The sequence below is a fragment of the Setaria viridis genome, chromosome 8 (assembly GCF_005286985.2).
Source record: "Setaria viridis chromosome 8, Setaria_viridis_v4.0, whole genome shotgun sequence".
In the NCBI taxonomy this organism is placed as follows: domain Eukaryota; kingdom Viridiplantae; phylum Streptophyta; class Magnoliopsida; order Poales; family Poaceae; genus Setaria; species Setaria viridis.
The window spans coordinates 10761741-10773764 of NC_048270.2; the positions used below are offsets into that span (position 1 = coordinate 10761741).

Genomic DNA, 12024 nt, shown 5'->3' on the forward strand with positions numbered 1-12024 from the left:
CTTTTGCTAGAGATCTTCTAGCCTCTAACTGATCAAGGAATAGGAATTCAGTACGATTCTCAACCGTTTCCCTTCTTAAACCGTAATATCAATTTTTCAAGTCCATTTAAATAATCATACTTGTTATAGAAATAATAAAATAAGATATAACAAAATATATATTTTTTAAAAAACTCATCATTTAGAATACACTATATCAAACTTTTTAGCTACTTCAACTTTTTCAAAAACAAATATTACAAAATTTTCCTAAAAGAGAAAAGAGTTTTTAGGATATTTGTGTGGTAAGAAGATATTACAAAGTTTTTAGGATACAGGTAATGTACGGCCGGCCGTAAATTAGGCCGGCCGCACGGCCGCACCATTTTTGGCAACTCAAATTATCTTCCACCATCCTCTTTTCTTTTCTGGCAAAAACAGTGCTACAACTACTTTTTTCAACGCACCGAACGCTGCTGTGGGAGGAAAGCGTGCCCAGCAGGCCCACCGCCCATGGGAGATTTGTTAGATGGGAAAAAAGATGAAGCAACAAAATTGTTTGAAAACAGCACAGGTATGGATTGCATATCTCATTGTACAAATTTTAAAAACCTGATATGCAAATCAGGATTTATAATGTGCTACTACACAAAAAACTGGAGTAGAACAAGGTATCATTCAACTCTCTTGAAAAGTGAATTTGATTCTCTCCAGTGCAGAAATCTGTAAACAAACAAAAAACAGCATCATTTAGATTATTTTGGAGATGGGTATAACTGCACAAACTGAGTGTTCAAAAATGTAATTTTAATCAGAAATTGCACATGATTCAGGTGCTAAAGTTCATGAAAATATATTATTTTGCATGATTCACAACTGCATGATTTAATACACTGTTTTTTTCTCTCTAAAAGTTCATAAAACCAAGTTCTTTTGTATGTCCATTACCATATCACTGCATATTTGTACACCATTTAATTGCCCAAAAAAAGTACTTAGTTTTGCCTTTTTTTTTCATAGCCATGTTTATAACCAGCCACTGCCACCTTAAAAAATTAGTAAGATATTCATGTTGTATGGCAGTATACTCTACTCTATATTACAGTGACAAAAGTTAATTGGAGTAGAAACACCCCGTTGCTAGTCAAAAACTATAGTAGCTCATATTAACCACTTTTACTTGGCATCATAAGTTGCTTATGAAAATACTAAAAAACCATAACACGGAAATGCTTAGCTAATATGAATAATTTGCTTAGCTGACTTGACTAATTTGCTTGTAGGTGAAGCATAAGTTGCCTCTATGAAATCCAAAAACTAAGCAGTAGGAACACGAGGAAGAGGGAAAACAAGGTGTAGGATTTGTAAAATCAACCAAGTCACACAAAATGTCTAGAGATTTATGTTCAGTTGATTTAGACAAAATCTTGTTTTTGTTAATCCATTAAAACCTAATCCATTTGGCTTGTGATTTTATCAGTAATGGTGTAAAAGACTTGGTTCCAAACAACAAGAGTCTATCTCAAATGAGACATGAAATGTTCAAAAAAAATTGCTTGCGCTGAACATTTAAAATGCTATCTGAAGTCTGAAGAATTTTTAAATTCCTAGTGGAATTTGTTAAATGCATGTGTTTGCCGTTCATTTGAGTGTATTCCCCTTGTGATAATTTGTTCAAATGGGGACAACGCATAGTAGATTGAGCCAATTAGATATCAATGAATGAGCTGACACACTTCTAATACATCTCATGCTTACAAAGGAACAATGGTAAAATGATTCATCATGTATAATAAGTTCTAGTTTGTTGCAGAACTCTAACGAGAACAAGTGTCAACATGATAATTGATGGTACTAACTCACCATACTGAAAGCATTCTGCAGCTTGCTAAGCCTAAATGGCTTGTCAGATTCAATGTGACGTAATTTACCATTGACCTGAAGAGAAGAAATATTCTTCTAGCCAGAACCTGTATGCAGGAAAATGGTTCATTCAAATTTAAAGAAAAAGTGTGCTTACATGTTGGGAACTTGTGTGGCCGCTCAACAATTGTTAAGAAACCACCATTGCACATTATTTTGCCTAACTAAAATTACTACTTTACCTAATGAATTATATTACTTTGTCTAACTAATAACAATAATTTGCCTGTCTAAGAAAAATATTTTCCCTAACCAAATAGTTCTTTCGCTAACCAAGAATAACACTTTGCCTAAATTGAGGACAATACTTTATCCTAATTACAGAAACACAATTTCCAATTTAGGTGACAAACAATACGACATTCCACTAGAATTTAGTTTTTTAAAAAAGATTACCCCTTGACAGAACATGAGGGACCCTGCAGGTAGTCTAAAATAATAAAACTTCACCTACTAAGAAGGTTATGTTAACATAAACAACATAGGAACCAACTGGTGCTAAGGAAATAGTACTTTGCAATAAAATGAGGAACAATGATATGCATAACTAAAAATAATACGTTGCCTAACTAAAAACATTATTTTGCCTAACTAATAACAATACTTTCCCTATCTAAGTACAATAATTTGCGTAACTAAAAGGCCTAGCAATATTCTGATCTCATTTGGGAATTGGGACACAGCAACATTCAAATGAGATAATAAGAAAAATTTTCAGAACAACAGATGAGTAATTCTTCTCCTAAAATTGGATCATTAAACAGCTATATAAGTTCCCAAGTACCGAAATATGCGCAGCAAATGAATGTGAGCTTATTGTGGTGTGGACAGTGTAGAATAGCACTTGTATTCATAATAGGGGCACTAGGTCCATATATATACAGGTACAGGAAGGGAAAATATACACAAAAACCCCTAATACAAAGGGAAAATACCAATAGTACATATACATCTTACACCCCCCCCCCCTCAAACTCATGGTGGCTCAAGAACAATGAGTTTGGAGAGATAAAATCTATGCTGAACTCGGGTTTGTGCCTTTGTAAAGAAATCAGCCAACTGCAGCTCTGAAGGCACATACTGAAGAGCAATAACCCCATCCTGAACCTGTGATTGTGTATAAGAAACATCCACACCAATATACTTAGTAAGCTCATGGTTCACCGGATCACGGGCAATACTGATAGCACATGTACTGTCAGACAAAAGAGGAGTCGGCATAGAAACTGAAACACCAAAATCCTCAAGCAACCACCGTAACCAAGTCACTTCTGCCGTCACAAGTGCCATAGCACGCAACTCAGCCTCAACACTCGAATGACAAACTACTACCTCCTTCTTAGTCTTCCAAGCAATAAGGCAACCACCAAGAAAAACATAATAGGCAGAAAGAGATCGACGATCAGAGGGATCACCAGCCCAGGTAGCATCACAATATGCCTGGAGATGTAAGGAGCTAGAGTGTGGAAAGAATAAACGGCATGAAAGAGTCCCACGAAGGTAACATAAGACACGAAGAAGATAACTATAATGAAGATGAGTGAGAGCTATTACAAACTAACTCAGGATATGCACAACATAGGAGATATTAGAACGAGTAACACCAAGCTAAACAAGACTCCCAACAATATGACGATAACGAGTGGGAACCTCAAGAGGCTCACCATCAGTGGCTTGAAGATGAACATTAAGTTCCATGGGAGTCTCAACAGTCCAATGATCAGTAAGAGAAGCACGATCAAGAAGATCCTGAATATACTTTTCTTGAGACAGATAGAAGCCCTCAAATGTAGAGGAAACTGCAATCCCAAGAAAGAAACGAAGAGAACCAAGATCAGACGTAAGAAACTACTCACTAAGATGGGCCTTGACAAAGGTGATATACTGAGGATCATCTCCAGTAATGATCATATCATCGACATAAAGGAGAAGAGTCCGACCACGTGGTGAAGTATGGACAAAAAGCGCAGGATCATGAGCACTAGCAGAAAAACCAGCAGCAATGACTACAGAGGCAAAACGTTGAAACCAAGCACGAGGAGCCTGTTTGAGGCCATAAAGCGAACGACGAAGACGACAAACCATACCCTCAGGAATAGAATACCCAGGCGGCGGCTACATATAGACCTCCTCACGCAGCTCACCATTAAGAAAGATATTCTTGATATCAAGCTGAGAGATGGACTACTCACGAACAGAGGCCACAGCAAGAAGAGTGCGAATAGTGGTCATGTGAGCAACAGGGGCAAAAGTTTCATCATAGTCACGCAAGTGCAACGTGTGAAGGGAAAAAAAGAAACCCTAAGGCAGATTGAGAAGAAACCTAACTCTAGTTTGGCTCTGATAGCATGTTAGGAATAGCACTAGTATTCATAATAGGGGCACTAGGCCCATATATATACAGGTACAGGAAGGGAGAAATATACACAAAACCTCCTAATACAACAGGAAAAATACCAACAGTACATATACATCTAACAGACAACATTATTGTTACCAATGTATGTGACAATAATTCACATAAATATGCTTGCATTTTTTGCACACAATGACCACTTAGAAAAACCCTATAAAAGCAACATGGAAAACCTATCAGTTGTAAATGTAAGACCAAGAGCATCACATCCTATAAAACCAATCAAATCTGTTTTCCACAAAATACTAATTGTAGTCATCACTAAAAACAAAATGATCTAATATGGAAACTGTCCATATGAGCAAACATGTAGTTCAACAAAAGAAAACACATTTAAAATTTTTTTCACACAAGTTACCCATCCATAAGCATCAAAAATAGATGTGCAGATCGAAGAACAATTAGTTTGTTGGGGGAGAATCCTTACTCAACTGAGAGTTTGTGGTTGCTACCTTCATCAGCGCAACACATGGCTCGCTGCGAGATTGACCTGGTTATGGAACCTGTACGCTGCAGTGTTCGCTGATGGGTTGGACCCCCGCCTCCACTGGTGCGAGATCCAACGGGGATTGAGCCTCTCGCTACAAATATACGCTACATATCATCTACAAGCACTCGTCGCTGGCATGCACACAAAATGAACAGGGTGAATTAGAATGGACACGCGCCTATAAATTGGGTTGTGAGGGAAATATGGAGAAATGGGAAGACATTGCAGACCTGATGAATTTGATATATCCTCCTGCAAGCCGTGCTCCATCCACCAGGGGACTGGATTCCTCGTTAGCAGCATGGAAAGGGCTCCTGCAAACCTGCGCGCTGCCTGGGCACACGCTGTGGTCGAACCCCGCCCCATCTCGAGCTCCTCCGCGTGGAACACCACCAGGCACCTCGATCCGCTCCGACCTATCTCGATCCACTGCCGCAAGCCTCGATCCACCTCGATGTGAAGCAGGGGCATAGATGGCTACACGCATCATCGGGCAGCCCGAGCCGCTTGTCACTCAGGTAATCGGCGTTGCCGTTTCACACCAGGGGTGCGCCGTCGCCGCCTCACCGGGTCCCCCCCTCCCCAGGATGAGGTGAGAGGAGAGGAGCACAGGGGCTCCGGCGCGCGCGCACGTGGAGGTTGGGGCTCCCTGAGGCGGCGGATCGAGGATCTCAGGCCTGCCGTCATCGAGAGAGAGAGAGAACGTAGAGAGAGAGGGGAAGCAGGCAAGTGAATTAGCATTGTAGAGGTTCAGGTGGATAGCTCTCCCGGCTCATGGGCCCAATCAGTAGACACTACACGCAGGGTCTGATTGGATATTAATGGCGGATAGATACGGCCGTGCGGACATGCAAACTTACGGCCGGCCGGAATAGTTTTTAACCACCTTTTGTGGGATACTTTATGTAACCGCATATTTTCAACTATTTGTGCAGTAGGAAGTGTCCCGGTTAGTTTGCATTTGGAAAATCTAGTTGTTGTATGGTCCCACCTAATTTCTCTACCACACGTTCATATCACACCCTAATATGCAAAGCGCCATTTTGCTTACCCTATTTTGTCACGAAAACCGCTAATAATTTAACAAGCTATTGTCTATTGCCAAGAAGATCCTTGAGAACAACCTAAGGTCAGTCTCAGTGAACAACCTAAGGTCAGTCTCAGTGCACAGTTTTTCATTGCAGCTTTTTAGTAGAGTGAAACTATCTCTCTCAATGCACACTTTCATAGCATTGTTTTATAAATAGACTTCAGCATTTAATTCTTATATGATGTTGTGATCAAATGTGCTATGAGAACTATATAACCCTTTTGCTTTTGTGAGCAAAGGATCACAAAACCCTCTTGTTATGTTGAGATTACGTGATTCATGCTTACTATATAGATAGATGCCTTGAGTGCCATATGCTACTATGGACAGTGATTCTACAGCTACTTCCTTTATACAGAAATGAGAAATACATCCGGTAGTCATGCAAGGAAAACTAAAATTTTGAATCAATGTTAATAGATTGCATACACCTTTACAGCCTCAAGTGAAATGGATAAACAGCTACTACCAGTAGTTGTACAGTACTGCTTCAAACGATAGCTGCTGCCAAAATGACCAGCATTTCCAATCTTCAGATCCAAGTATTGAGAATAGCTACAGAAGTCACAACAACCAATATCATAATCAATTTCACTTTCCATGTAGCAATCCGCTTCCAAATATATCCAGGGCATGACAGAAAGTTTAAAAAACAAGAAAGCGACAATAAAAATTTAGCAGGTTTGTTTAGTTAGTGCTGCTAGCTACATCTCAAGGGTGAAGGTAGACAGATGAGCAAGGCCAAATTGAAGGCGAACCACTTTTTGTTGCCAGCGTTGGTGACTATTGAAGGATAACAAAGATTAGCTCTACACGAGGTTTAGGCTCTGTTTGGATCCACCCATATAAAGTTTAGTTGACTAAAATTTAGAATCTTCTTTTTAGCTAACTAAAAATTACCCAGCTAAATTTTAGCTAGGGATGTTTGCATCTACAAGGTAAATGATAGGTGAAGGGGTATTTGTCGTCCTACCCCTTCTCCACCGACGGACATCCTCATCCTTCTTCTCCAACCGTTCGCTCAATCTCCCATCTCTCAACTGTGCAGCGGCGGGCAGCGCGGGCAGAGCAGGCGGAGCGGCGGCACGTGGGGGACGGGCGGAGCAAAGCGCGTGGCCCCGGCGTGGGGCACGAGCGCGCGCCGTCCGGTCCCTGACCCGCACCAGCGCCTGTAGCTGTGTTCGTGTGGTGACCAAAGAAGATAAGCATGCACATGAACCCAAAAAAAGGAATTTCGCATGGTTCCCTTTGTTCGTGTGGTGACCAAAGAAGACGAATGGATCAAGAAGGGATGAGAGAAGTCTTTTCGGTAGCCACTCACCAGGAAGCCGAATGTCGTCTAGATCTTGACGGCGGTGCAGACGCGGCCGCGTGGATCCATAGCACGGCGCCCCCGCCGAAGCCGGGGCCCTTGCTGGTGAGGCGCACGACCCCGACGGCGGCATGCGCCGGTGCCACAGCCGCTTCCTCCGCTGCCGCGGTGACAGCGATGGCCGGCGGCGCGCGGGGAGAAGAGCAGCGCGCGGGGAGGAGAGCAGGTGGGGTGGTGGGGCAATATGGTCTTTTACGAGTTTTTAAGCTGCAGGTAAAGTTTAGTTGGATCCTATTTAGTTTCAAAGTGGCTAAACTTTAGACGAGGGATCCAAATAGAACCTTATTGATGAACAACAGGAGTGTTCTGTATTACATACTGAATTTCGAACCAAGTCTTATAGGTTCATGTTGATACAGATCTTAGAGGAGAAACATGGCCATATACTAGTTAAATCATTCACCAGACACCAGTCAAATAAGTTTTGAGTCGTGTTAATACTCATCATCACCTCTATTGTTTTATGAACAAGAACAGATAAATCGGAACTTGGAAGTCAGCTCTCACTCCACCCGTCAAACAAGAACAGAAAATTATCTACTGTACCATGCTATAAAAAGCAGCAGATTACCATGCATTTCCCGATCGATTTTCCACTTGAGGAAGAAGTCTGGCCACTGGTACCTCCAGATCCGGGCCAGCATGGACCAGGGCCACTCATCATCACAAGTGGGCAGGCGATGAGTCGTCCAATTGCAAGAATCGGAAACAGCGCCCGCAGAACGTGCTGGCCTGGCTTTCTGGTTGTTGCGGCAGCCTGCAGGCCGCCGACGACTTCGCCAATTCTTCGGAATCAAATTTCAGAAGTTTTTTTTAATGATTGGAAGCGACAACAAAGCACGAGTGCACAACTTGACCCAGAAAAACAATGAGAAAAAATAGTAATCCAGGCATAATGCAGGAAGGAGCCATCCATGATCCATCCACCAGCAGAGTTGGCTGACTGGCTCATCGGCATTTGCATCTCCTCCCACATCATCCCGATTAAGGTCTCCCAGCTACCGTCACCCTCTCCAGCGGGCTCGACCTCCATTGCTGCAAGCAGGTGCGTACATGAGCCGTTTCGATCAGATTGTTGTTCTTTCGAGCGGAAACCGTTTTGGATTCCCCAGCCGAATCAGGTTCCCATGCTGCTCTGTCTGATCTGAGGTGTGTTCGTCTGTTCGATCAGAGCTAGACTCCCCTCTGGAAGTGGAAGCCCTGTCTGTGCCTTAGAGGCTACCACAGCCTCTGTGTGTAGATCCATGAACCCAAGTGATGTTTCTCCCCTGACCATATTTCCTTTCTTGATCTGCTGAAGAAGATGATTATTTTTGTGACGTTTGTTACCATATATCTTAGAAGGAATCATGGTTCGGTCGATTCGATTTGCATTTTAGGCTAGTATAGAAATTAGTTAAGTTACAAATTCAGGGATACGCGCGCGATTTGTTTTTCTTGACCTTAATTAGGTTCTTTGATCCTGTGATCCCTCCCTACCCATGTGCATTGTAATGTACATACTAAGTCAACAGAATGCTTCAAAGTGTTATACCACCTCTCTTATATGTGATGTTGTAGGCGTGAGATTTTAAGTCTAAGTTCAGTATAACGAGTAGTATAAGGCTTAGAATGCAATGATTGAATATGCATTTGTGGGTGTGCGGATGCATTTTCGTGGCATTGAATACGTAATTTCATTTCATGAACCTGAAGCAGTACAATTTTACTGGAGTCAAAGGCAATTAATATTTTTGCATCCGGGCTCAGACACAACTAGCAGACTACTAATAAATGGATCTCTTTGAAGGAAAAATGGATCTCTAAAATAATATCTTTCTTATAAAAATGGCATTGTGAATACACTATATCAACATTTTGTATATAGCTACTTCAATGTTTTTTTAAAAAATGTGTACATAGTTTTCCTAAAATGTTGAACTTGAAGGATACAAAATAAAAAAATGGAAATCGACTTTCTTTTTTGCCAGGCGTGCGGGCCATGAACAGGTCTGGGCATGTGTGGAAAGCTGAGTCTTCAGCCATTTGAATTTGGGCCCATTCTGCCATCTTTGTGGGATGCCTGATGTTATGGCATATTTTTACACTACTAGGCAATAGCCCGTGCGTTGCTACGGGCATGCAAAATTCAAACAAAATAATAAGTATATTTTAAAAATAATTATGCAAAACACCTAATGATGGTATGCATAAATGCAAAAGTAAAGATGTTCACAAATAAGGCTAAAACTGTGCACCAAAAGTATATAACAGGAAAGAAATCAAGGGCGATCACAAATCAGGTAAGGAAAGATGGAACAATATGTATTCTATTCTTGCTAGGTGAACCAATTTCCATGAGGACATATGAGTTCAGATGCAGCACAAGTGCAAGGAGTATTAAGTTATAGGAGGGCAAAGGGATTATGCACTTGAGACTTGCTGATTGTGCAATGGCTGAAATTTGCTCGAACACCACATTTTCACAAGGGTTTAAGGTGCTAATTAGAGCCATGAACATAGGAAATAAGGCTCCAATTCTAAACAGGTACAAGGGATCAATGGTAAAAAGAAGAGAACAAGAATCTGAAATGATCTCTATGCAACTGAGCACTGAGCAGACTAAAATATAGTAAGTGCTAATGTGACATGATGGAGCACATTGCTATCTGCATGCATCATGTAAACACCAGTGTTGACTAATAGATGCAATACAATCTCTATATTATTAGGCAATTTACTGGATGGAGCAATTCATAAATGATTTCGTATTTCACAGGATAATAAAAAACGTTACAACATCTGTGGACTGCCATCTTAATTTGATGGGAAACAGAGTACTAAAGGACAAGACTTCCTAACTATAATTTCTAAACTTATCAGAAGTGTTCTTCTAAGAGATTGCCCTGATTTTGGGCCATAACATTCATCAATACATCTCTAGAGCTGTCAGTAACATTGTTAGAACCTTCAAAATAAATGGAGAAAGCATCAAAGAGGCATACAGCAAAAGCATAAAAGAGAAGGGTAGAGCGATGCTGAATGCCTGATTACTTTTTCAAAAAAATATGATGAAGATGACAAAGGGATAGGGAATATGGTAAATACATATTAGATACAAAAGAAGGTAATAGTTGATCATGGAATATTTTCAGGGGAGACAAAGTCCAACATTGGGACCTTCCATGCGAGACTGCAAAATAAGAAATGGCTATAGTTTTTAATAAGCATGCTATGTATTGCTACATTCAGAAGAAAAAAGTGTTAAAAGTTGAGGCTGGTTAATGCTACTGACTTGATGAGAACATCTAACAGGAATGAAAACCACTTCTCTAAGCTTATGTCCAAGCGTCCAGGGTTCAACTACCTGATTGAAGCATCTCGTCACATAAGACAAAGGGCATAAGATCACACCATGCTGCATTTATGAGGTCTGGTTGGTTCAACAACCATATTCTTCCTTTAGTTTTCTCTTATGCTCCTCAATTCAGTAGAAAGTTTGATCATGAATTGGGTGAATAATCTGCAGGTTTCCTACTGGGAAGCAAGTTGTTTCAGTCATTTTGTTGAACACATAGGAGGCTTACGCAGATGAGCAGGGGAAAATTGTGGCTTGCGAATCGGCCAGCCCAGCAGTTGAGAGATCAGACTTTAGCTCAATGTGTGGAGAAGAAAATGTATCAGGCTTTTATTGCTAGTGAGGGCCTATATCTGAACAATCGATGATAGCGGCCTAGCTGAAACAACAGAGACATGATGCTTTTTCAATATATCCACACATCGTAAGGACAGATGTTCCCATGAATGAAGGAAACATAATCAATAATTATTTTTCAACTTACATATAAGCACAACCATTTTTCAATAAACAACACGATTGCATTATCATCTGTCCTTACAATCAACTCATTAAGCAAACAGTCAGCACAAAAAAATGCCTACAGTCTCACTAAAATTTAGGAACGTCACTCCCTTTTATCATGTTCAAATGTCCAGATTTCATTCGGGAAACAACAGGTAAAACAAGGACACTTTTTTTCTGAATCTGAATGCAATACAGAGCATCCGTTGCACTAAGCGAGCCAGCCGCTATTGCAAAAATGAAGCACATGATTCAGACTTCCTCACCTCTCGATGGTAGCACCAGTGAGCCATCATCCGCGAATCATCTTATGATCCAGCACAAGCCAGCTGTCCTCCTCGCCGTACCCGTCGCCGGTGTGCTGAATGATCGATTCTCAATCCTACACCAACGCCGGCCAGTCGGCGGTCCTCTGCGCCAGAGTCGGCGGTGCGGCGCGGAGCGCGGGCAGCGGCTCCCCTCACGGCACCGCTTGCGGGCAGCGGATTGAAGGGGGGGCAAGCGCGAAGGAACGGAGGGAGTGGACTCACCTGTCAGCCTATTGCCAAGGGGATCCTTGAGAACAACCAAACAAAATTTTATCTCAAATACCCTTATATGGGAAAAATCTAGAGTTTATTCTATTTCCCTGCGGTGCTAATTTAACATGCTATATGGAATTTCAGGTCCCCCCCCCCCCCCCCCCCCCTTCCTAGCGTCCATGAAACATGGTCTTTCCAAAGAGAAATCGATGTCCAAGATGAAGTCAAACCTGCTGTATGATCTGTAGACGGCACTAATTTTCTTCAGAACTAATTGAGATCCTTCGTTAAATTTCTCTCTTACTGGCAACAATGTATCATCGGAGTACTTTTGCCTCTGTTGATCTCATCTTAAAGTAGAATTTATGTACCTTTGCTGCATGGAAAAAATT

The 12024-nt window shown here is 41.4% G+C and overlaps 2 long non-coding RNA genes across 4 annotated transcripts; one reads left to right on the forward strand and one right to left on the reverse strand.

Moving 5' to 3' along the window:
- Positions 1–521: 521 nt before the first annotated feature.
- Positions 522–7975, reverse strand: LOC117866637 (uncharacterized). Of its 3 annotated transcripts, none has more exons than XR_004642953.2 (4): positions 7842–7975; positions 5039–6453; positions 1843–4939; positions 522–702 (listed from the first exon to the last, which is right to left on the reverse strand). It is a non-coding gene; the product is annotated as an uncharacterized lncRNA (long non-coding RNA). The 3 variants fall into 3 exon arrangements; XR_011898892.1 differs by lacking the exon at positions 7842–7975 and adding an exon at positions 7220–7362; XR_004642952.2 differs by lacking the exon at positions 7842–7975 and adding an exon at positions 6872–7009.
- On the forward strand, positions 7350–11054 carry LOC117866638 (uncharacterized). Its single transcript, XR_004642954.2, has 4 exons — positions 7350–7483; positions 7748–8315; positions 10565–10680; positions 10779–11054. It is a non-coding gene; the product is annotated as an uncharacterized lncRNA (long non-coding RNA).
- The last annotated feature ends 970 nt before the right edge of the window (positions 11055–12024 follow it).